The sequence below is a fragment of the Bombina bombina genome, chromosome 4 (genome assembly GCF_027579735.1).
Source record: "Bombina bombina isolate aBomBom1 chromosome 4, aBomBom1.pri, whole genome shotgun sequence".
NCBI classification, from domain to species: Eukaryota; Metazoa; Chordata; class Amphibia; order Anura; family Bombinatoridae; genus Bombina; species Bombina bombina.
The window spans coordinates 993,168,530-993,194,585 of record NC_069502.1 but is presented as its reverse complement, the minus strand read 5'-3'; the positions used below and the strand labels follow the sequence as shown (position 1 = coordinate 993,194,585).

At 41.9% G+C, this 26,056-nt stretch overlaps 1 protein-coding gene across 3 annotated transcripts in view; it reads left to right on the top strand.

Moving 5' to 3' along the window:
- Positions 1-26,056, top strand: part of USP34 (ubiquitin specific peptidase 34) — a 1,226,195-nt gene that overhangs the window by 497,083 nt on the left and 703,056 nt on the right. The window lies entirely within an intron of this gene.

Sequence of the window (26,056 nt, the reverse complement as noted above, 5' to 3'; positions counted from 1 at the left end):
TTTGGCGCAAAAAATCTTTTCTGTTTCCGGCGTCATACGTGTCGCCGGAAGTTGCGTCATTTTTTTACGTCCTTTTGCGCCAAAAATGTCGGCGTTCCGGATGTGGCGTCATTTTTGGCGCCAAAAAGCATTTAGGCGCCAAACAATGTGGGCGTATTATTTGGCGCCAAAAAATATGGGCGTCGCTTTTGTCTCCACATTATTTCAGTCTCATTTTTTTTTTGCTTCTGGTTTCTAGAAACTTGTTTATTAGCATTTTTTCCCATTCCTGAAACTGTCATTTAAGGAATTTGATCAATTTTGCTTTATATGTTGTTTTTTCTCTTACATATTGCAAGATGTCTCACGTTGCATCTGAGTCAGAAGATACTTCAGGAAAATCGCTGTCTAGTGCTGGAACTACCAAAGCTAAGTGTATCTGCTGTAAAATTTTGGTAGCTATTCCTCCGGCTGTTGTTTGTATTAATTGTCATGACAAACTTGTTAAAGCAGATAATATTTCCTTTAGTAATGTACCATTGCCTGTTGCAGTTCCCTCAACATCTAAGGTGCAGAATGTTCCTGATAACATAAGAGATTTTGTTTCTGAATCCATCAAGAAGGCTATGTCTGTTATTTCTCCTTCTAGTAAACATAAAAAATCTTTTAAAACTTCTCTCTCTACAGATGAATTTTTAAATGAACATCATCATTCTGATTCTGATGACTCTTCTGGTTCAGAGGATTCTGTGTCAGAGATTGATGCTGATAAATCTTCATATTTATTTAAAATGGAATATATTTGTTCTTTACTTAAAGAAGTACTAATTGCTTTAGAAATAGAGGATTCTGGTCCTCTTGATACTAATTCTAAACGTTTAGATAAGGTGTTTAAATCTCCTGTGGTTATTCCAGAAGTTTTTCCTGTTCCTAATGCTATTTCTGAAGTAATTTCCAGAGAATGGGATAAATTGGGTAATTCATTTACTCCTTCTAAACGTTTTAAGCAATTATATCCTGTGCCGTCTGACAGATTAGAATTTTGGGACAAAATCCCTAAAGTTGATGGGGCTATTTCTACCCTTGCTAAACGTACTACTATTCCTACGTCAGATGGTACTTCGTTTAAAGATCCTTTAGATAGGAAAATTGAATCCTTTCTAAGAAAAGCTTATCTGTGTTCAGGTAATCTTCTTAGACCTGCTATATCTTTGGCTGATGTTGCTGCAGCTTCAACTTTTTGGTTGGAGACTTTAGCACAACAAGTAACAGATCATGATTCTCATAATATTATTCTTCTTCTTCAGCATGCTAATAATTTTATCTGTGATGCCATTTTTGATATTATCAGAGTTGATGTCAGGTTTATGTCTCTAGCTATTTTAGCTAGAAGAGCTTTATGGCTTAAAACTTGGAATGCTGATATGGCTGCTAAATCAACTCCACTTTCCATTTCTTTCCAGAGTAACAAATTATTTGGTTCTTAGTTGGATTCCATTATCTCAACTGTTACTGGTGGGAAAGGAACTTTTTTACCACAGGATAAAAAATCTAAGGGTAAAAACAGGGCTAATAATCGTTTTCGTTCCTTTCGTTTCAACAAAGAACAAAAGCCTGATCCTTCATCCTCAGGAGCAGTTTCAGTTTGTAAACCATCTCCAGTCTGGAATAAATCCAAGCCTTCTAGAAAGGCAAAGCCTGCTTCTAAGTCCACATGAAGGTGCGGCCCTTATTCCAGCTCAGCTGGTAGGGGGCAGGTTACGTTTTTTCAAAGAAATTTGGATCAATTCTGTTCACAATCTTTGGATTCAGAACATTGTTTCAGAAGGGTACAGAATTGGTTTCAAGATGAGACCTCCTGCAAAGAGATTTTTTCTTTCCTGTGTCCCAGTAAATCCAGTGAAAGCTCAAGCATTTCTGAATTGTGTTTCAGATCTAGAGTTGGCTGGAGTAATTATGCCGGTTCCAGTTCTGGAACAGGGGATGGGGTTTTATTCAAATCTCTTCATTGTACCAAAGAAGGAGAATTCCTTCAGACCAGTTCTGGATCTAAAAATATTGAATCGTTATGTAAGGATACCAACGTTCAAAATGGTAACTGTAAGGACTATCTTGCCTTTTGTTCAGCAAGGGCATTATATGTCCACAATAGATTTACAGGATGCTTATCTGCATATTCCGATTCATCCAGATCATTATCAGTTCCTGAGATTCTCTTTTCTGGACAAGCATTACCAGTTTGTGGCTCTGCCGTTTGGCCTAGCTACAGCTCCAAGAATTTTTACAAAGGTTCTCTGTGCCCTTCTGTCTGTAATCAGAGAACAGGGTATTGTGGTATTTCCTTATTTGGACGATATCTTGGTACTTGCTCAGTCTTTACATTTAGCATCGACTTGTGTTGTTTCTTCAAGATCATGGTTGGAGGATCAATTTACCAAAAAGTTCATTGATTCCTCAGACAAGGGTAACTTTTCTGGGTTTCCAGATAGATTCAGTGTCCATGACTCTGTCTTTAACAGACAAGAGACGTCTAAAATTGATTTCAGCTTGTCGAAACCTTCAGTCACAATCATTCCCTTCGGTAGCCTTATGCATGGAAATTCTAGGTCTTATGACTGCTGCATCGGACGCGATCCCCTTTGCTCGTTTTCACATGTGACCTCTTCAGCTCTGTATGCTGAATCAATGGTGCAGGGATTACACAAAGATATCTCAATTAATATATTTAAAACCGATTGTACGACACTCTCTAACGTGGTGGACAGATCACCATCGTTTAATTCAGGGGGCTTCTTTTGTGCTTCCGACCTGGACTGTAATTTCAAGAGATGCAAGTCTCACAGGTTGGGGAGCTGTGTGGGGATCTCTGACGGCACAAGGAGTTTGGGAATCTCGGGAGGTGAGATTAACGATCAATATTTTGGAACTCTGTGCAATTTTCAGAGCTCTTCAGTCTTGGCCTCTTCTGAAGAGAGAATCGTTCATTTGTTTTCAGACAGACAATGTCACAACTGTGGCATACATCAATCATCAAGGAGGGACTCACAGTCCTCTGGCTATGAAAGAAGTATCTCGAATTCTGGTTTGGGCGGAATCCTGCTCCTGTCTAATCTCTGCGGTTCATATCCCAGGTATAGACAATTGGGAAGCGGATTATCTCAGTCGCCAAACGTTGCATCCGGGCGAATGGTCTCTTCACCCAGAGGTATTTCTTCAGATTGTTCAAATATGGGAGCTTCCAGAAATAGATCTGATGGCGTCTCATCTAAACAAGAAACTTCCCAGGTATCTGTCCAGATCCCGGGATCCTCAGGCGGAAGCAGTGGATGCATTATCACTTCCTTGGAAGTATCATCCTGCTTATATCTTTCCGCCTCTAGTTCTTCTTCCAAGAGTAATCTCCAAGATTCTGAAGGAATGCTCGTTCTGCTGGTAGCTCGGCATGGCCTCACCGGTTTTGGTATGCGGATCTTTGCCGGGATGGCCTCTTGCCATCCGTGGACTCTTCCGCTACGACCAGACCTTCTGTCGCAAGGTCCTTTTTTCCATCAGGATCTCAAATCCTTAAATTTAAAGGTATGGAGATTGAACGCTTGATTCTTAGTCAAAGAGGTTTCTCTGACTCTGTGATTAATACTATGTTACAGGCTCGTAAATCTGTATCCAGAGAGATATATTATAGAGTCTGGAAGACTTATATTTCTTGGTGTCTTTCTCATCATTTTTCTTGGCATTCTTTTAGAATTCCAAGAATTTTACAGTTTCTTCAGGATGGTTTAGATAAAGGTTTGTCCGCAAGTTCCTTGAAAGGACAAATCTCTGCTCTTTCTGTTCTTTTTCACAGAAAGATTGCTAATCTTCCTGATATTCATTGTTTTGTACAAGCTTTGGTTCGTATAAAACCTGTCATTAAGTCAATTTCTCCTCCTTGGAGTTTGAATTTGGTTCTAGGGGCTCTTCAAGCTCCTCCGTTTGAACCTATGCATTCATTGGACATTAAATTACTTTCTTGGAAAGTTTTGTTCCTTTTGGCAATCTCTTCTGCCAGAAGAGTTTCTGAATTATCTGCTCTTTCTTGTGAGTCTCCTTTTCTGATTTTTCATCAGGATAAGGCAGTGTTGCGAACTTCTTTTAAATTTTTACCTAAAGTTGTGAATTCCAACAACATTAGTAGAGAAATTGTGGTGGAATTCTAAGGAGAAATCGTTACATTCTTTGGATGTTGTTAGAGCTTTGAAATATTATGTTGAAGCTACTAAGTCTTTCCGAAAGACTTCTAGTTTATTTGTTATCTTTTCCGGTTCTAGAAAAGGCCAGAAAGCTTCTGCCATTTCTTTGGCATCTTGGTTGAAATCTTTAATTCATCTTGCCTATGTTGAGTCGGGTAAAACTCCGCCTCAAAGGATTACAGCTCATTCTACTAGGTCAGTTTCTACTTCCTGGGCGTTTAGGAATGAAGCTTCGATTGATCAGATTTGCAAAGCAGCAACTTGGTCCTCTTTGCATACTTTTACTAAATTCTACCATTTTGATGTATTTTCTTCTTCTGAAGCAGTTTTTGGTAGAAAAGTACTTCAGGCAGCGGTTTCAGTTTGAATCTTCTGCTTATGTTTTTCATTAAACTTTATTTTGGGTGTGGATTATTTTCAGCAGGAATTGGCTGTCTTTATTTTATCCCTCCCTCTCTAGTGACTCTTGCGTGGAAAGATCCACATCTTGGGTAATCATTATCCCATACGTCACTAGCTCATGGACTCTTGCTAATTACATGAAAGAAAACATAATTTATGTAAGAACTTACCTGATAAATTCATTTCTTTCATATTAGCAAGAGTCCATGAGGCCCACCCTTTTTTTGTGGTGGTTATGATTTTTGTATAAAGCACAATTATTCCAATTCCTTATTTTATATGCTTTCGCACTTTTTTATCACCCCACTTCTTGGCTATAAGTTAAACTGAATTGTGGGTGTGGTGAGGGGTGTATTTATAGGCATTTTGAGGTTTGGGAAACTTTGCCCCTCCTGGTAGGAATGTATATCCCATACGTCACTAGCTCATGGACTCTTGCTAATATGAAAGAAATGAATTTATCAGGTAAGTTCTTACATAAATTATGTTTTTACATCTGAAATTACCTTGTATCTATGCCTCTCGGCCCCATATCAGACCATTCTAGATTGAGCCTCTTTCGGGATGCTTGGGAGAGAACCGTCCAGGATCACGGGGATTTTATATTTTTTCCAGGGGGAAATTGAATACGTTTTTGTTCAAGGCCTCCTTGGGGAATATTATTTCTGTTTTGTGTGCCTCAAGATCCTTTAAAGGCCCAATATTTTTGGCTTGTGTAAGAGATCTGGAATGAAACCTGGGGTTTTATTCAAATCTCTTTATAGTACCAAAGAAAGAGGTTACTTTTCAGCCTGTTTTGGATCTCAATATCTTGAACAGGTTCCTTTTTTCCTACTTTCAAGATATACAGTTGCACTTCTTTTAGTGCAAGCTCTTCAGTTTATGTCTACTACAGACTTTAAAAGAAAGATGCTTATTTACAAGTTGCTGTGATTTTCTTTTCTGGACAAGCATCATCTATTTTTGGTGACTACTTCTCCCAGAGTGTTTAGAAAAGTGTTGGAAGCTCTGTTGTGTGTAGCTCGATCATGGAATTTTCAATGTTATTGTTCTGACTGTGTCTCTCAATCAGATGGCACTTTAGTTACTACAGAGTAACTGTTGGAAAATCTTTTAAAAAGCTCCTTAACTCCTCAGACCTGTGTGTATTTTCTGGGGTTCATAATAAATTCAGTGACTATGCTTTTGTCACTGGCAGATTATTGCAGACTGAAGCTGTATCAATCCTGTACACATTTGCAGCTGAATCCTCTCACTTCCATTGCTAGATGCATGGAAGTTGTGGATCTCATGGCTGCTGCCTCAGACACAGTTCCATTTGCCTGATTTTATCTTTTAACCCTACAGTTGCATATGCTGTTTAATGTGTCTCAGGAGATTTTGTTAAATCACAAGACAGTCCCTTAATTTATGGCATACTCAATGTTTCTTGATTAAGGGGGTCCTCATTTCTTCTGCCAGTGTGGGTAGTAATTTCCACAGATGCAAGCCTGTTAGTTTGGGATGCCATCTGGGGTCTCGGAGAGTGCAGGGAGTATGGTCTCCTCAGGAATTGAGGAAATGAAGTTATCAATAATAATCTGATACTCAATGCAATCTTCAGAGTTGGCCTGACCTCAAATAAGGAGACTTTTCTGCAATTAGTCAGACAGACAGGTTCATAGCAGTGGCCTATGTAAAGTATCCTGCAACATCAGCTGGGCAGAACACCATCATTGCATAATTTCTGTCATCTACATTCTGGGTGTGAACAATTGGTCTAAAAAAGTTTTCTGAGATTTCAGCTTTGTCATACGTACCTCCTTTTCTGATTTTTCATGAGGAGACCATACTCCCTGCACTCTCCGAGACCCCAGATGGCACCCCAACCTAACAGGCTTGCATCTGTGGAAAGAGTTTGCCATGTCTCTCGCTCAGAGGGTGATTGCCTGGTATTTTGGGGCTGTACTGTACTCTTTAATCAGGATCAGACTGATAAACTACAGGATAGTTCTCTGTGAAAGGCACATGCTGGGTAAAAAGAGGCTGCTCCTAGGGTGATAACTTGCCATAGAACAATCTAAATTACGCTGTTGTCTAGTTGATAACTTCTCTCTCTTTGTGTATTAAAGCCTTAATTCTTAAAGCATATTTGGTTGCTTGTTCTACTAGAGCAGGTGCCACATGCAGGCAGCTTACATGGTGGTCTTAACACACTTTTTCAAAGTTCTATCACTTTGTGTTTGCCTCTTTGGAAGCTGCTTTTGGCAGGAAAGTTTTGCGTGCTATAGTGCTTGAATAGTAACACACCTGCCTTTACTGTTTGTTTCCCCCCCTTTCATGGCGGGCTCATGGACTACACTGCTTGAATATAGATTAATACGTGTGATGACTTGTGAACTCTCACCATCTGATGAAAGAAAACAACATATATGCTTATCTGATAAATTCATTTATTTCATGATGGTGAGAGTCCACACGCCCGCCCTTTCTTTTTGTTCATGTGGTGAAAGTACTTGTTAACACTTATTTTGCCATGCTTTATCTTAAAGGGACATGAAAGCCATTTTTTTTCTTTCGTGATTTAGAAAGAGCATGCCATTTTAAACAACTTTCTAATTTACTTCTATTATCTAATTTGCTTCATTCTCTTGATATCACTTGCTGAAAAGCATATCTAGATATGCTCAGTAGCTGCTGATTGGTTGCTGCACCTAGAGGCCTTGTGTGATTGGCTCACACATGTGCATTGCTATTTCTTCAACAAAGGATATCTAAAGAATTGAGCAAATTAGATAATAGAAGTAAATTGGAAAGTTGTTTAAAATTGCATGCCCTATCTGAATCATGAAAGTTTAATTTTGACTAGACTGTCCCTTTAACTGCTTTTCTTTTTCCCTTCATCTACTTGGTTATATGTATGGTGCTGTATCATGGGGTGTAGGAGGGATTTAGAGCTCTGTTCTTTTGCCTCCTCCTAGTTGTCAGGAGGGAGATTCCCATATGTGGGGACTTGTGGACTTTCACCATCATGAAAGACATGAATTTATTATGTAAGCATAAATTTTGTTTAATTTTAACTATAACAATAAATATCAGCCCTTCTTTTTTAATGTTTGTCTTGACAAAATTGTTACAAAATAACAAGCTGTTCTGACTCTCATGAGAAGTTTCCTTTCTTTTTTTACCCATTCTGTACCAGTGGGTGAAGAGCTCATTGATTATTTTGCATATTTCTGTATATCACGTATCCTAAAAAAAAAACGATCTCCTCAGTATTCTAAATGTTATCTGTTTCAAATAAATTTACCATCCTTTGATGAACTGTTAATTGTTGTGGTCGTTTTATTATACAAAGCAGTGAAAAAAACTCATTAGTTTGACTGTTAATGGGCATGATCTACAAGCTCTGTCATTTGAGGGTTGATAATAGTTAAACAGGTCTTTCACATGAGTGAAGAAAAGGCATTAAGAAAAACATTAATCTTGGCTAAAATATTAAGATGGAAAAAGTTATCCTATATAGAATATATACATTTTCTAGGGTATTTGACATAGGTCTGTTTATAGTACTCTTCTGATATATCATGAGGAAATAAACAGAGACTTAGGTCTGTTTATAGTACTCTTCTGATATATCATGAGGAAATAAACAGAGACTTCATAATTCACAAAACATTCTGATTCAGAGCTGCAAAATTAGGTTCTACTCCCTTATGTTTCTAGTGTCACCGAAAGGGGGTTCATGATGACCTGTATTAGACCTTTTTGGTATTAAAGTATGTAAGCTCACAAAACTTCAATATTGTATCTTTACCAACAATTATCATAGTAATCCCTCCACAAGTATTAAGAGGGACATTGGACCTTGATTGTATAGAATACTAAAGAAGGTTAAGCTCTTGCTTTTGCAAATATCTGGTCAACTTGTACCTCTTGACATTTGCAGATCCTCCAAGATACCTGGTGCACATGGGGGTCCTTGGGGTTTGTAATCCGTTTTATGTATACTAACTCTGGGGGTTCCCCTATGTTGATTACCATTTGTAACAATCTGGGCCATGTAGGTGCAAGCAAAGTCTATGTTTAAGGTGTTCTTGTGTGTTATCTTGCTGGATCTTCGCCAACATCCCAGATCAGGCATTGAGATTTAGCCTAGTATAAAAAAAACTCTCACAACTTAACTGTGTCTTATTGGCATAACTTCAAAATAATGCTTATCCACACAGTAAAATTCCCAAATTTGACAAATAAAGTTTATGCTTGGAAGCTTAAGAAACTTAATCAGAATACTTTTTTAAATTTAGAATTAATTAAATTAGTAGTTTAATTGAATATTGGTCACAATTAAAAAATACAATTTTATATTCATATTTTAAATTCCTCTTTAGGAGAACGATCAATTAATAAACAATAAATGTTACTTGATAACATATAGATGAGCTCCAATTAAGGTGTCTCATTGGTTTGACATTCCTAAATTGTAGTAGCCTTCTCTAGTCACAAGTCCTCAGTTACATTCTACTTCTACTAATTTGGGATATAAAACTAGAGTAGAGGCTAATATTCCTTACTAATTGATGCTCTTTTTCCAGCCACACATCTCCTTAGTATTACCGAAGAGCGATACCTCTATAATAGAGCAGGCAGTGTTAGAAAATGCAGATAATGTCCTATGGGGACTTTTATAGAGTACCTAGAATTCCAAGAGTAAACATGTAAAAAAAACAAAAAAAACCACCCCTGTATTTTATATTCATATTTAATAATGCTATTTTAAAAATACACTTTACCAGGTTTTCACGCAAGAGTTTGTTATAATTATTTTACGTGAAATATTATTAAACCTATACAATTAAATACAATTACTGCCAATTTGTAATTATTTCAATTGGGTGCTGACAATAATGCTTCCAGTTTTTATGGGAAAACCAAAAAAAGAAAGAAAAAATACAAATAGTGAAATATTAACACATTTATTGCCAATTGTGTGCTAACCACCCGCAGTCTCATATGTTTACATTTTATTTTAAGAGCTATGATACCCACATTTTTTTTTCTTCCCCAAAAGAGCTTTAATGAAATATAGAAATTTGTACAAAACTGGAGGAATACAAAAACTTAATGAGCATACACTACTGGTTTTGGGTGTCCCTTCTATGTTTACAATGTGTGCCTATAGAAAGGGTTGTCATTGGGGACCTATGTTCAAGGAGCCGAAATGGCTGTGTCTCAAGTCTGTTCATAGAGAGTTCCCATGCAAACAGGTTGACTCCATTCTTCAGTTATGGGTGTTAGCAGTAATCGGTAGTTGATTGTGATGAGGTGCTTCAATGAGGTGGGTAATAAGCTTAATGTTTGTAGAAAGGTAGTGGGTCTAGTTAGGGATTTGGAATGTTTGTAGGGAAGCAAGGTAGCTTTTATTTTTTGTGTGGAGGATCTGCCCAATTTGCAGTCCATATCTGGACTATCAGGGAATTTCCCTCACTTGGGTATTAAGGTGAGAAAGGCAGTGAGCATAGAAGGGGGAAGTCCATTTGGGGTGTCCAGTGTATTGAATAGAGTGGTCATGAAAGGTGCCAGGGTATTTTTAAATGTTTTGTAGTATTTGGGAGTAAATCTATCAGGTCCAGGGCTCTTGCCCCTTGGGTAAGTCGTCATTTGTGTTGAGGATTTATTTGGTATTGATTGGGGTGTTTAGTTCCTCAATTTCACTGTCTTCCAATTCTGGAAGGGTCAAGCCCCCCCAGATAATAGGATATACTGTCTGGGATAGGGACTAGTCCAGTATTGTTGCTTATAGGATGCGGGGTGACTTGTAGGTTGTAAAGTCTATGGTAGTAATCGCAAAGGTTCTCGCTATGTTAGGACGGTCTGCATAGGTGTTGTTTAGTCTGTCCTTTATTATATGGATATGTGTTTGTAATTGTTTATTTTTGAGTTCCCTTGCTAAAAGTTTGCCAGGTTTGTGTTCCTTTTCATAATATTTTCCTTCTTAATATGAGGAGAGTCCACAACATCATTCCTTACTGTTGGGAAGTCCTGAACCTGGCCACCAGGAGGAGGCAAAGACACCCCAGCCAAAGGCTTAAATACCCCCCCCCCCCCACTTCCCTCATATCCCAGTCGTTCTTTGCCTTTCGTCACAGGAGATTGTCAGAGAAGTGTCAGAAGATACGGAGTAGTTCCTTATGGAGGGTATCTACCCTTCAAAATGGGAGCATTGACGAATGTTAGAGTCTGGAGATTCAAGGAGAGTCTTTCTGCGAATCCATCCAGACTCGTATTAACAGCTCCTAAGCAATCAATGTTGATGAGTTTCACTGCCTGTTTCCATCACTCAAGTCCATGTCAGGAGCGATGCTACAAGACTGTCAAACTTGAGAGATTGTGTTTCTGTTCCACGGTAAGATTCCGGTAATATCTTTTCATTTTTTTATACACATATGATATTGCAAGAAGACAGGGTCACAGTGTGGCTCCTTTTATCTGTATGGAATCAAGGGTTAATATCTCCAGAGGGGGATTATAATCACATTCTATTTTATTATGATTACGCTGCGACATGTGTGAGATGAGGCTCAGGCAGATGTTGGAACGTACAGGTTTTACTTTCGTTTTTTAAAATGCTTGGCACTTTTTCTCTTGTTAAGTGTATCCAGTCCACGGATCATCCATTACTTATGGGATATTCTCCTTCCCAACAGGAAGTTGCAAGAGGATCACCCACAGCAGAGCTGCTATATAGCTCCTCCCCTCACTGCCATATCCAGTCATTCTCTTGCAACTCTCAACTAAGATGGAGGTCGTAAGAGGACTGTGGTGTTTTATACTTAGTTTATTTCTTCAATCAAAAGTTTGTTATTTTTAAATGGTACCGGAGTGTACTGTTTATCTCAGGCAGTATTTGGAAGAAGAATCTGCCTGCGTTTTCTATGATCTTAGCAGAAGTAACTAAGATCCTTTGCTGTTCTCACATATTCTGAGGAGTGAATTAACTTCAGAGGGGGAATAGCGTGCAGGTTTCCTGCAATAAGGTATGTGCAGTTAAAATATTTTTCTAGGGATGGAATTTGCTAGAAAATGCTGCTGATACTGAAGTAATGTAAGTAAAGCCTTAAATGCAGTGATAGCGACTGGTATCAGGCTTATTAATAGAGATACATACTCTTATAAAAGTGTATTTTAAAACGTTTGCTGGCATGTTTAATCGTTTTTTATATATGTTTGGTGATAAAACTTATTGGGGCCTAGTTTTTTCCACATGGCTGGCATGAATTTTGCATAGAAACAGTTCCTTGAGGCTTTCCACTGTTGTAATATGAGTGGGAGGGGCCTATTTTAGCGCTTTTTTCCGCAGCAAAAATTACAGACACAGACATCCAGCTTCTTCCTGCATGTTCCAGGACATCTCTGAAGGGCTCAAAAGGCTTCAAAGTCGTATTGAGGGAGGTAAAAAGCCACAGTAGAGCTGTGGCAGTTGTTGTGACTGTTTGAAAAACGTTTTTGTCATTTATTAATTCCGTTTTTGGTATTAAGGGGTTAATCATCCATTTGCAAGTGGGTGCAATGCTCTGCTAACTTGTTACATACACTGTAAAAATTTCGTTAGTGTAACTGCCTTTTTTCACTGTTATTTCAAATTTTGACAAAATTTGTGTTTCTTAAAGGCGCAGTAACGTTTTTTATATTGCTTGTAAACTTGTTTTAAGTGTTTTCCAAGCTTGCTAGTCTCATTGCTAGTCTGTTTAAACATGTCTGATACAGAGAAACCTACATGTTCATTATGTTTGAAAGCCATGGTGGAGCCCCATAGGAGAATGTGTACTAAATGTATTGATTTCACCTTAAACAGTAAAGATCAGTCTTTATCTATAAAAGAATTATCACCAGAGGGTTCTATCGAGGGGGAAGTTATGCCGACTAACTCTCCCCACGTGTCAGACCCTTCGCCTCCCGCTCAGGGGACGCAAGCTAATATGGCGCCAATTACATCAGGGACGCCCATAGCGATTACCTTGCAGGACATGGCTGCAATCATGAATAACACCCTGTCAGAGGTATTATCTAGATTGCCTGAATTAAGAGGCAAGCGCGATAGCTCTGGGGTTAGGAGAGATACAGAGCGCGCAAATGCTGTAAGAGCCATGTCTGATACTGCGTCACAGTATGCAGAACATGAGGACGGAGAGCTTCATTCTGTGGGTGACATCTCTGACTCGGGGAAACCTGATTCAGAGATTTCTAATTTTAAATTTAAGCTTGAGAACCTCCGTGTATTGCTTGGGGAGGTATTAGCTGCTCTGAATAACTGTAACACAGTTGCAATTCCAGAGAAATTGTGTAGGCTGGATAGATACTATGCGGTGCCGGTGTGTACTGACGTTTTTCCTATACCTAAAAGGCTTACAGAAATTATTAGCAAGGAGTGGGATAGACCCGGTGTGCCCTTTTCCCCACCTCCTATATTTAGAAAAATGTTTCCAATAGACGCCACTACACGGGACTTATGGCAGACGGTCCCTAAGGTGGAGGGATCAGTTTCTACTTTAGCAAAGCGTACCACTATCCCAGTTGAGGACAGTTGTGCTTTTTCAGATCCAATGGATAAAAAATTGGAGGGTTACCTTAAGAAAATGTTTATTCAACAAGGTTTTATTTTGCAGCCCCTTGCATGCATTGCGCCTGTCACTGCTGCGGCGGCATTCTGGTTTGAGGCCCTGGAACAGGCCATCCATACAGCTCCATTGGAGGAAATTATTGACAAGCTTAGAACGCTTAAGCTAGCTAACTCATTTGTTTCTGATGCCATTGTTCATTTGACTAAACGAACGGCTAAGAATTCCGGATTCGCCATCCAGGCGCGTAGGGCGCTATGGCTTAAATCCTGGTCAGCTGACGTGACTTCAAAGTCTAAGTTACTCAACATTCCTTTCAAGGGGCAGACCTTATTCGGGCCTGGCTTGAAAGAAATTATTGCTGACATTACTGGAGGCAAGGGTCATACCCTTCCTCAGGACAGGGCCAAATCAAAGGCCAAACAGTCTAATTTTCGTGCCTTTCGAAATTTCAAGGCAGGAGCAGCATCAACTTCCTCCACTTCAAAACAAGAGGGAACTGTTGCTCATTCCAGACAGGCCTGGAAACCTAACCAGGCCTGGAACAAGGGCAAGCAGGCCAGAAAACCTGCTGCTGCCCCCAAGACAGCATGAAGGAACGGCCCCCTATCCGGAAACGGATCTAGTGGGGGGCAGACTTTCTCTCTTCGCCTAGGCGTGGGCAAGAGATGTTCAGGATCCCTGGGCATTGGAGATCATATCTCAGGGATATCTTCTGGACTTCAAAGCTTCTCCTCCAAAAGGGAGATTACATCTTTCAAGGTTATCAGCAAACCAGATAAAGAAAGAGGCATTCCTAAGCTGTGTGCAAGACCTCCTAGTAATGGGAGTGATCCATCCAGTTCCGTGGACGGAACAGGGACAGGGGTTTTATTCAAATCTGTTTGTGGTTCCCAAGAAAGAGGGAACCTTCAGACCAATCTTGGATCTAAAGATCTTAAACAAATTCCTCAGAGTTCCATCATTCAAAATGGAAACTATTCGGACCATCCTACCCATGATCCAAGAGGGTCAGTACATGACCACAGTGGACTTAAAGGATGCCTACCTTCACATACCGATTCACAAAGATCATCATCGGTTCCTAAGGTTTGCCTTTCTAGACAGGCATTACCAATTTGTAGCTCTTCCCTTCGGGTTGGCCACAGCCCCGAGAATTTTTACAAAGGTTCTGGGCTCACTTCTGGCGGTTCTAAGACCGCGAGGCATAGCGGTGGCTCCGTATCTAGACGACATCCTGATACAGGCGTCAAGCTTTCAAATTGCCAAGTCTCATACAGAGATAGTTCTGGCATTTCTGAGGTCGCATGGGTGGAAAGTGAACGTGGAAAAGAGTTCTCTATCCCCACTCACAAGAGTCACCTTCCTAGGGACTCTTATAGATTCTGTAGAGATGAAAATTTACCTGACGGAGTCCAGGTTATCAAAACTTCTAAATGCTTGCCGTTTCCTTCATTCCATTCCACGTCCGTCAGTGGCTCAGTGCATGAAAGTAATCGGCTTAATGGTAGCGGCAACGGACATAGTGCCATTTGCGTGCCTGCATCTCAGACCGCTGCAATTATGCATGCTATGTCAGTGGAATGGGGATTACTCAGATTTGTCCCCTCTACTAAATCTGGATCAAGAGACCAGAGATTCTCTTCTCTGGTGGCTATATCGTGTCCATCTGTCCAAGGGTATGACCTTTCGCAGGCCAGATTGGATGATTGTAACAACAGATGCCAGCCTTCTAGGTTGGGGCGCAGTCTGGAACTCCCTGAAGGCTCAGGGATTGTGGACTCAGGAGGAGAAACTCCTCCCAATAAATGTTCTGGAGTTAAGAGCAATATTCAATGCTCTTCTAGCTTGGCCTCAGTTAGCAACCCTGAGGTTCATCAGATTTCAGTCGGACAACATCACGACTATGGCTTACATCAACCATCAAGGGGGAACCAGGAGTTCCCTAGCGATGTTAGAAGTCTCAAAGATAATTCGCTGGGCAGAGTCTCACTCTTGCCACCTGTCAGCGATCCACATCCCAGGCGTAGAGAACTGGGAGGCGGATTTTCTAAGTCGTCAGACTTTTCATCCGGGGGAGTGGGAACTCCATCCGGAGGTGTTTGCTCAATTGGTTCATCGTTGGGGCAAACCAGAACTGGATCTCATGGCGTCTCGCCAGAACGCCAAGCTTCCTTGTTACGGATCCAGGTCCAGGGACCCGGGAGCGACGCTGATAGATGCTCTAGCAGCTCCTTGGTTCTTCAACCTGGCTTATGTGTTTCCACCGTTTCCTCTGCTCCCTCGACTGATTGCCAAAATCAAGCAGGAGAGAGCATCAGTGATTCTGATAGCGCCTGCGTGGCCACGCAGGACCTGGTATGCAGACCTAGTGGACATGTCATCCTTTCCACCATGGACTCTGCCTCTGAGGCAGGACCTTCTAATACAAGGTCCTTTCAATCATCCAAATCTAATTTCTCTGAGACTGACTGCATGGAGATTGAACACTTGATTCTATCAAGGCGTGGCTTCTCCGAGTCAGTCATTGATACCTTAATACAGGCACGAAAGCCTGTCACCAGGAAAATCTACCATAAGTTATGGCGTAAATATCTTTATTGGTGTGAATCCAAGAATTACTCTTGGAGTAAGGTTAGGATTCCTAGGATATTGTCCTTTCTCCAAGAGGGTTTGGACAAAGGATTATCAGCTAGTTCTTTAAAAGGACAGATTTCTGCTCTGTCTATTCTTTTGCACAAGTGTCTGGCAGAGGTTCCAGACGTCCAGGCATTTTGTCAGGCTTTGGTTAGAATTAAGCCTGTGTTTAAAGCTGTATTCATTCCATTGATATTAAACTTTTATCTAGGAAAGTTCTGTTTTTGATGGCTATTTCCTCGGCTCGAAGAGTCTCTGAGCTATCTGCCTTACAATGTGATTCTCCTTATCTGATTTTTCATGCAGATAAGGTAGTTTTGCGTACCAAACCTGGGTTTTTACCTAAAGTGGTTTCTAACAAGAATATCAATCAAGAGATTGTTGTTCCATCATTGTGTCCTAATCCTTCTTCAAAGAAGGAACGTCTTTTACATAATCTGGACGTAGTCCGTGCCTTGAAGTTTTACTTACAAGCTACTAAAGATTTAAAGATTTTCGCCAAACATCTTCCCTGTTTGTCGTTTACTCTGGACAGAGGAGAGGTCAAAAAGCTTCGGCAACCTCTCTTTCCTTTTGGCTTCGGAGCATAACTCGCTTAGCCTATGAGACTGCTGGACAGCAGCCCCCTGAAAGGATTACAGCTCATTCTACTAGAGCTGTGGCTTCCACCTGGGCCTTTAAAAATGAGGCCTCTGTTGAACAGATTTGCAAGGCTGCGACTTGGTCTTCGCTTCACACCTTTTCAAAATTTTACAAATTTTATACTTTTGCTTCTTCGGAGGCTGTTTTTGGGAGAAAGGTTCTTCAGGCAATGGTTCCTTCCGTTTAATCCTGCCTTGTCCCTCCCATCATCCTTGTACTTTAGCTTTGGTATTGGTATCCCATAAGTAATGATGATCCGTGGACTGGATACACTTAACAAGAGAAAACATAATTTATGCTTACCTGATAAATTTATTTCTCTTGTAGTGTATCCAGTCCACGGCCCGCCCTGTCCTTTTAAGGCAGGTCTAAATTTAATTAAACTACAGTCACCACTGCACCCTATGGTTTCTCCTTTCTCGTCTTGTTTCGGTCGAATGACTGGATATGGCAGTGAGGGGAGGAGCTATATAGCAGCTCTGCTGTGGGTGATCCTCTTGCAACTTCCTGTTGGGAAGGAGAATATCCCATAAGTAATGGATGATCCGTGGACTGGATACACTACAAGAGAAATAAATTTATCAGGTAAGCATAAATTATGTTTCTCCTACATTGGTGTGTCCGGTCCACGGCTTCATCCTTACTTGTGGGATATTCTCATTCCCTACAGGAAATGGCAAAGAGAGCACACAGCAAAAGCTGTCCATATAGCCCCCCCTCTGGCTCCGCCCCCCAGTCATTCTCTTTGCCGCTCTGAACAAGTAGCATCTCCACGGGGATGGTAAAGAGTATGTGGTGTTAGTTGTAGTTTTATTTCTTCTATCAAGAGTTTGTTATTTTAAAATAGTGCCGGTTTGTACTATTTACTCTACAACAGAAAGTGATGAAGATTTCTGTTAAAAGAGGAGTATGATTTTAGCACCAGTAACTAAAATCCATTGCTGTTCCCACGCAGGACTGTTGAAACTAGAGAACTTCAGTTGGGGGGAACAGTTTGCAGGCTTATCTGCTTCAGGTATGATCAGTCACTTTTCTAACAAGACCTAGTAATGCTAGAAGACTGTCAGTTTTCCCTTATGGGATAGGTAAGCCATTTTCTTAGACTCAGTAACAGAATTAAGGCTTATAAATTGGGCTCTATGCTGGTTGACACTATTGTGGGCTAAATCGATGAATTTTTATCATATTTATATGACATTTGGAGTGTTTTGCAAACACTTTTGGGAACGCTTATTTGCGCCGGGCAGTTGTTTAGACGCCTAATCTTGTCAGAAAGGCCCCTTCACTCTGAAATGCAGAGGGAGGAGGACTCATTTTCGCGCCTCAGTTGTGCAGTTACTTTCTCTAGACAGTGCATGCAGCTTCACGTGAGAGGGTCCAGTGGCTTAGAAAAGGACTCAGAAAGGCTTATTACTGTGGTGAATAACCCCTAAGGAAGGTAAAAGCCGCAGCAAAGTCTGTGGCAGGGACTGTAGTGTGTTTAAACCGGTAAATTGAGATTATTAGCTCCGGTTTGCTCATTTAAGGGTTACGAGTTTTGAAATTTGGTGTGCAATACTTTCAAAGCATTAAGACACTGGGGTATACATTTCATAAGGATCGGATATTTCTTTGATAGTTTTTCGATCATTCAGAAATAAAGTGTGCTCTTTTTATTATTTAAAGAGACAGTAACGGTTTTTGTTTAAAATAGTTTTTATTGCATTAAAAACCTGCCTAAGTCTGTCTAACATGTCTGTACCTTCAGATAGCATATGTTCTGTGTGTATGGAGGCCAAGGTGGTTCCCCCATTAAATGTATGTGCAAATTGTGCCATGGCGTCCAAACAAAGTAAGGACAGTACTGTCACATTTAATAAGGTTGCCCAAGATGATTCTTTAAATGAAGGTAGTGGGGATAGTTCATCATCCTCTCCTTCTGTGTCAACACCAGCTTTGCCCGCGCAGGCGATACCTAGTACATCTAGCGCGCCAATGCTTGTTACTATGCAGCAATTAACTGCAGTAATGGATAATTCTATAGCAGCACTTATATCCAAACTGCCAGCATTTCCTAGAAAGCGTGATTGCTCAGTTTTAAATGCAGAGGATGAGCAAGTTGGCGCTGACGATAATTTATCTGTTATACCCTCACATCAGTCTGAGTTGGCAGTGAGGGAGGGTCTGTCTGAGGGAGAAATTTCTGATTCAGGAAAAATTTCTCAACAGTCAGAACCTGATATCGTGGCATTTAAATTTAAGCTAGAACATCTCCGCGCCCTGCTAAAGGAGGTGCTAGCTACCCTTGATGATTGTGATTCTTTGGTGATTCCAGAGAAATTGTGCAAAATGGAAAAATTCTTAGAGGTCCCAGTGCACGCTGATGCTTTTCCGATACCCAAGAGGTTGGCGGACATAGTGACTAAGGAGTGGGAGAAGCCAGGTGTACCTTTTGTTCCCCCTCCTATATTTAAGAAAATGTTCCCCATTGTTGACCCCAGAAGGGACGCATGGCAAACGGTCCCTAAGGTAGAGGGGGCAGTTTCAACGTTAGCTAAGCGCACAACTATTCCTGTCACCACGGCGGCGTCTTTTTGGTTCGATGAACTAGAAAATTCGCTCCAAAAGGAGACTCCATATGATGAAGTCATGGACAGAATTCACGCACTAAAGTTGGCTAATTCCTTTATTTTGGATGCCGCTTTTCAATTGGCTAAATTAGCGGCGAAAAATTCAGGTTTTGCAATAGTGGCGCGCAGGGCGCTTTGGCTAAAATCTTAGTCGGCGGATGTGTCGTCCAAAACAAAATTGCTTAATATTCCTTTCAAAGGTAAGACCCTTCTCGGGCCAGAATTGAAGGAGATTATTTCAGACATCACTGGGGGAAAGGGCCATGCCCTCCCACAGGATAGGCCTTTCAAGGCTAAGAATAAGTCTAATTTTCGTTCCTTTCGCAATTTCAGGAACGGACGGGCTCCTAACTCTGCAGCCTCTAGACAAGAGGGTAACGCTTTCCAGCCTAAACCAGCATGGAAACCATTGCAAGGCTGGAACAAGGGTAAACAGGCCAAGAAGCCTGCTGCTGCTACCAAAACAGCATGAAGGGGTAGCCCCCGATCCGGGCCCGGATCTAGTAGGGGGCAGACTTTCTCTCTTTGCTCAGGCTTGGGCGAGAGATGTTTTGGATCCCTGGGCACTAGAAATTGTCTCTCAGGGGTATCTTCTAGAGTTCAAGGAACTTCCTCCAAGGGGAAGGTTCCACATGTCTCGCTTATCTTCAGACCAGATAAAGAAACAGGCATTCTTACGTTGCGTAGGAGACCTATTAAAGATGGGAGTGATACACCCAGTTCCAACAGCGGAACAAGGTCTGGGTTTTTACTCAAACCTGTTTGTAGTTCCCAAAAAAGAAGGAACTTTCAGACCAATTCTAGATTTAAAAATTCTAAACAAATTCCTCAGAGTTCCATCATTCAAAATGGAAACCATTCGGACGATTTTACCAACGATCCAGGAGGGTCAATATATGACTACCGTGGACCTAAAGGATGCGTACCTGCATATTCCTATCCACAAATATCATCATCAGTTCCTGAGGTTCGCCTTTTTGGACAAACATTACCAGTTTGTGGCTCTTCCATTCGGTTTAGCCACTGCTCCCAGAATTTTCACAAAGATGCTAGGGTCCCTTCTAGCGGTCCTAAGGCCGAGGGGCATTGCAGTAGCACCTTTCCTAGACGACATTCTAATTCAAGCGTCGTCCTTTTCCAAAGCAAGGGCTCATACAGACATTGTTTTAGCCTTTCTCAGGTCTCACGGGTGGAAGGTGAACATAGAAAAGAGTTCCCTGTCCCCGTCCACAAGGGTTCTCTTTCTGGGAACAATAATAGACTCTGTGGAAATTAAGATTTTTCTGACAGAGGTCAGAAAGTTAAAGCTTCTAAACGCTTGTCGAGTTCTTCAATCTATTCCTCAGCCTTCCATAGCTCAGTGCATGGAGGTAATAGGACTAATGGTTGCGGCAATGGATGTGGTTCCTTTTGCTCGAATTCATTTAAGACCATTGCAACTATGCATGCTCAAACAGTATAATGGGGATTATGCAGACTTGTCTCCCCAGATTCAAGTAGACCAGGTAACCAGAGACTCACTCCTCTGGTGGTTGACTCAGGATCACCTGTCTCAGGGAATGAGTTTCCGCAGACCAGAGTGGATCATTGTCACGACCGACGCCAGTCTCTTAGGCTGGGGCGCGGTCTGGGACTCCCTGAAAGCTCAGGGTCTATGGTCTCGGGAAGAGTCTCTTCTCCCGATAAACATTTTGGAACTGAGAGCAATATTCAATGAGCTCCTAGCTTGGCCTCAACTAGCGAAGGCCAGGTTCATAAGATATCAGTCGGACAACATGATGACTGTAGCGTACATCAATCATCAGGGGGAACAAAAAGTTCCTTGGCGATGAGAGAGGTATCCAAGATCATCAAATGGGCGGAGGATCACTCCTGCCATCTATCTGCAATTCACATCCCAGGAGTAGACAACTGGGAGGCGGATTATTTGAGTCGTCAGACTTTCCATCCGGGGGAGTGGGAACTTCACCCGGAGGTCTTTGCCCAGTTAACTCAACTATGGGGCATTCCAGATATGGATCTGATGGCGTCTCGTCAGAACTCCAAGGTTCCTCGCTACGGGTCCAGATCCAGGGATCCCAAGGCGACACTAGTAGATGCATTGGTGGCGCCTTGGTCGTTCAATCTATCTTATGTGTTTCCACCGTTCCCTCTCCTTCCCAGGCTTGTAGACAGGATCAAACAGGAGAAGGCCTCAGTGATTCTAATAGCTCCTGCATGGCCACGCAGGACTTGGTATGCAGACCTGGTGAATATGTCATCGGCTCCACCATGGAAGCTACCTTTGAGGCAGGATCTTCTAGTACAAGGTCCATTCGAACATCCAAATCTAGTCTCTCTGCAACTGACGGCTTGGAAATTGAACACTTGATTCTATCTAAGCGTGTTTTTTCAGATTCGGTTATAGATACTCTGGTTCAGGCCAGAAAACCTGTGACTAGGAAAATTTACCATAAGATATGGCAAAAATATATCTGTTTGTGCGAATCCAAGGGATACTCTTGGAGTAAAATTAGAATTCCTAGGATACTTTCCTTTCTCCAAGAGGGTTTGGATATAGGTTTGTCTGCTAGCTCTCTAAAAGGACAGATATCTGCTCTGTCTGTCTTGTTGCACAGACGTCTGGCAGTCGTGCCAGATGTACAGGCGTTTGTACAGGCATTAGTCAGAATCAAGCCTGTTTACAGACCTATGACTCCTCCATGGAGTCTAAATTTAGTTCTTTCAGTTCTTCAAGGGGTTCCGTTTGAACCTTTGCATTCCATAGATATTAAGTTAGTATCTTGGAAAGTTCTGTTTTTGGTTGCTATTTCTTCTGCTAGAAGAGTTTCCGAATTGTCTGCTTTGCAGTGTACTTCACCCTATCTGGTATTCCATACAGATAAGGTAGTTTTACGTACTAAGCCTAGTTTTCTTCCAAAGGTGGTTTCCAATAGGAATATTAACCAGGAAATATTTGTTCCTTCTCTGTGTCCGAATCCAGTTTCGAAGATGGAACGTTTGTTACATAACTTAGATGTAGTTCGTGCTTTAAAATTCTATTTAGAAGCAACAAAGGATTTCAGACAGACATCTTCTTTGTTTGTTGTCTATTCTGGTAAGAGGAGAGGTCAGAAAGCTACTGCTACCTCTCTTTCCTTTTGGCTAAAAAGCATCATCCATTTGGCCTATGAGACTGCCGGCCGTCAGCCTCCTGAACGAATTACAGCTCACTCTACTAGAGCTGTGGCTTCCACATGGGCCTTCAAGAATGAGGCTTCTGTTGAACAGATCTGTAAGGCAGCGACTTGGTCTTCTCTGCATACTTTTGCCAAATTTTACAAATTCAATACTTATGCTTCTTCGAAGGCTGTTTTTGGGAGAAAGGTTTTGCAAGCTGTGGTGCCTTCCGTTTAGGTTACCTGACTTGTTCCCTCCCTTCATCCGTGTCCTAAAGCTTTGGTATTGGTTCCCACAAGTAAAGATGAAGCCGTGGACCGGACACACCAATGTAGGAGAAAACAGATTTTATGTTTACCTGATAAATTTCTTTCTCCTACGGTGTGTCCGGTCCACGGCCCGCCCTGGCTTTTAGTCAGGTTAAAAATTTTTATTTTTCTGTACACTACAGTCACCACGGCACCTTATAGTTTCTCCTTTTTCTCCTAACCGTCGGTCGAATGACTGGGGGGCGGAGCCAGAGGGGGGGCTATATGGACAGCTTTTGCTGTGTGCTCTCTTTGCCATTTCCTGTAGGGAATGAGAATATCCCACAAGTAAGGATGAAGCCGTGGACCGGACACACCGTAGGAGAAAGAAATTTATCAGGTAAACATAAATTCTGTTTTTCCTATAGCAGGGGCGGTCCTGCATTGTGCACCACATGACCGGGTGTGGTCACACTGATTTCCTCTTTCCTGACCATGCGGTTTACCGGAGAAGCGGTTTGGCCTGGGTCATTGGGTAGTGGTGAGTGCCCCAGCCCTTGGGGGTAAAAGGTGCCGTTTTATCTCATTATTCAATTGTCTTCTTAATAAGGGCAAGCTATGGAGGATTCTGATGCGTTAGAGGGTACTCCCTCTTTACCTAAGTCTAATACCTGTCTATATTGTGAGGAGGCCGGGGTATACCTGCCTGCTCAATTATGTTCCACATGCCTTGATAAAGCAATAATTTCAAAGAAAGTTTGTTTGATACCACTGAGCTGTCCATCTCTGAGGAGTCTCCATCCCTTGAGGTGCGCACCCTACAGTCATCTCCCAATACACATGCAGCTTCCCGTAGCATTCCTATTCCTCCATCTGGAGGGGCCCTTTTACCGCCAGACTTTACTGAGCAGTTACAAACGGCTGTGTCTGAGGCCTTTAGTGCTTTACCTCGCCCTGCTAAGCGCAAGCGAAAGGTCAAATATTGCTATCCTTCCCAGGGGTCATCTAGCTTATTGGATTTATCTGATACAAGATTATACGATAATGAAGATGCCTCTTATACTTCAGAGGGTGTTCTTTCTGGGTCGGAATCTGCTGCCTCTAAGCCTCCAGCTGTGGAGGAACCAGACTTTAGATTTAGGATTGAACATTTACGCTTTCTGGTAAAAAAAGTTTTCTTCTTAAATGGAGAGAGTCCACATTACTTTAGGAATTCAGAACCTGGCCACCAGGAGGAGGCAAAGACACCCCAGCCAAAGTCTTAAATACTCCTCCCACTTCCCTCATTCCCCAGTCATTCTTTGCCTTTCGTCCCAGGAGGTTGGCAAAGAAGTGTCAGAAATTTCAATAGTCTCTTATGGAGGGTAGTACTCTTCGACATGGGACTGGAGTTTTAAGAAGTCCAATCAGTCTCTCAGAGCATGGGTGAAAGTTAGAGTCCGGAGATGCAGGGAGAGAGAGTCTTTCTGCGAAACCATCCCGACTCATATTAACAGCTCCACAAGTAATCCGCATTGACGAGTTTTTCTGCCTGCTTCTTCTCTCAAGTCCATGGCAGAGGCGAAGCTACTATCTGTCACACTTGAAGGGCCATGTTCCTGTTCCACAGCGTAAATTCCGTCATGATTGTAATGTAATACTAATGTTTCCCGAGAGGTTACCACCTTTCGGGACTAACTGCAACTCAGGGTCTCAGTGAGGCTTCTTTGTGTCTTGGAATCGAGGGTTAATATCTCCTGAGAGGGGTTATTGAACAGCTTTTTTTTTTTTTTTTTTAATCATGTTTATGTGATTCGACTTGCTTATGTGTAGTGTTACTTAGGCTCATGGCTTGTGGAACATAACGGCCTTGGTCCGATGGTGTCTGGTTCATAGGAGGTGGTGAGTGCCCCAGCTATTGGGGGTGTCAGGTGCAGTTTACATTTCCTAATTTGGTCAGTTTTTTGTATCTAATACCCGGTTATGGAGGATTCTAATATTGTGGAGACGGAAGTCTCTAGTTCAGATTCTGCTTCTTGTAACAAATTGGCCTGGATGATAAAGGCCTATCAGTTATGTTTCAAATGCAGTGCTCAATTCCTCGGGATCGGGGAATAAAGGAGCCGCTGAGCCGCCCGCCTCTGGGGGTTCGGTCCCTTGAGTGGCGAGTTCCCTACCACCATCTTTTACTACGCATGCAGGTAACCCAGATTTTGCTTATCCTTTTCTGGAAGGTGACTTGTTCCCTCCGGAGGTTAGGGCATGGTTCCGCATGCCCATAATTATGGCACTGGCACATTTGCAACTCCTAGAAGTGTGCTTACGATATTATACGTGTTCTGTTAACCGGGGCTCCTCAAGCATGGGATGGCCTGGTCCTGTTTAGTTCTCCGGGGGAACGACTTTCCCTGAGGCTTAAAGGGGTCAACCTTCGGGGCTGGGGTTGTCTTTTTCTCCGGCGAAGGTAAGCTGTGCCTTTTGTTATAGACTGGCGCGCCTTTGTTTCCTAATGAGGCACGTTTTGACGTTATAGGAGGATCCCATCCTTAATGGTCCTGGGAATTCTCAGTCTTCTCCTTCGAATGGCTTACAGAATTAGATATAAGAGGATGTCGTTATCTTCTTATAGTTTTGTTTCTTGAGTATCCCTCTCCAGTTCTGAGCTTGGAAAAACAGGATCCTTGTTGGGCTGGTCCTGCGGGTGTGTCTGTTCTTCTTGGGCGATGGCCTACGGGTTGCTTTACCCTTTGTTTTAATCCGGTTAGGATGATTTTTATTTGGTTTGAGTTCAGGTTTATTAAATATTTCCAAAAGGAATTTTTGTCTGGAATTGATACTCGTGATTTTGATCGCACTGTTTACTTCTACAGAAGTTTTGTTCTGGTGTGTGGACATGTTTAGTCCTATGTTTGTCGTTTATCTCTCCATCTCGGGAGGTGACTATATGTGGAGTTGACAGTGATGACCCTTGGTTTCAGGCTGGTCCTGATTGGGTTCAGATCCTTCTGTCTTGCGGCCTTTTTCAGACAAGAGGCGCCTGTTCTGCCGGCTGGTCCGAGTAGGGCGCTGAGTGCTTCACATTATTATTTGTGTTATTTCTTGTTTTTATTTTACAAGTTTTATCTAAGCATTCTGAGAGGACCTGAGGCATGGGGGATTGGTTCAGTCCTTATTTGCTTTTCAGACTGGTCGACTGGGACTCGGTGAGGTTCAGCTGCGACACACTCAGTTGTTTTCCAATATTTTGTCGGATATTAGAGTGTTTCCTTCTCCCGTGGTTGGAGGTTTGGGAGTCTTAGGGCCTCCTTGCCGCTGGTTCCTGTCGGTTTTGCCCTCCAGAGGCACTTTGGAATGTCCTTTTTTGGTCTGGTTCCTTTTGAAATTCTCTTCCTTCGGGTCGAGGTTTCTTGACTTTGTCCGTTTCTCCTTAGTGGTTTTTACCGCTTTATGGGACGGGATGTGTGGCTTTTTCCTACTTGGGGAGTTGGTTGTTTCATCATTAGGGACGTTAGGCTGTGTTGTCTCCTTCTCTGAGTGTCATTTAGGTTTTTTTTTTCTACCTGGGGTTGGGATGC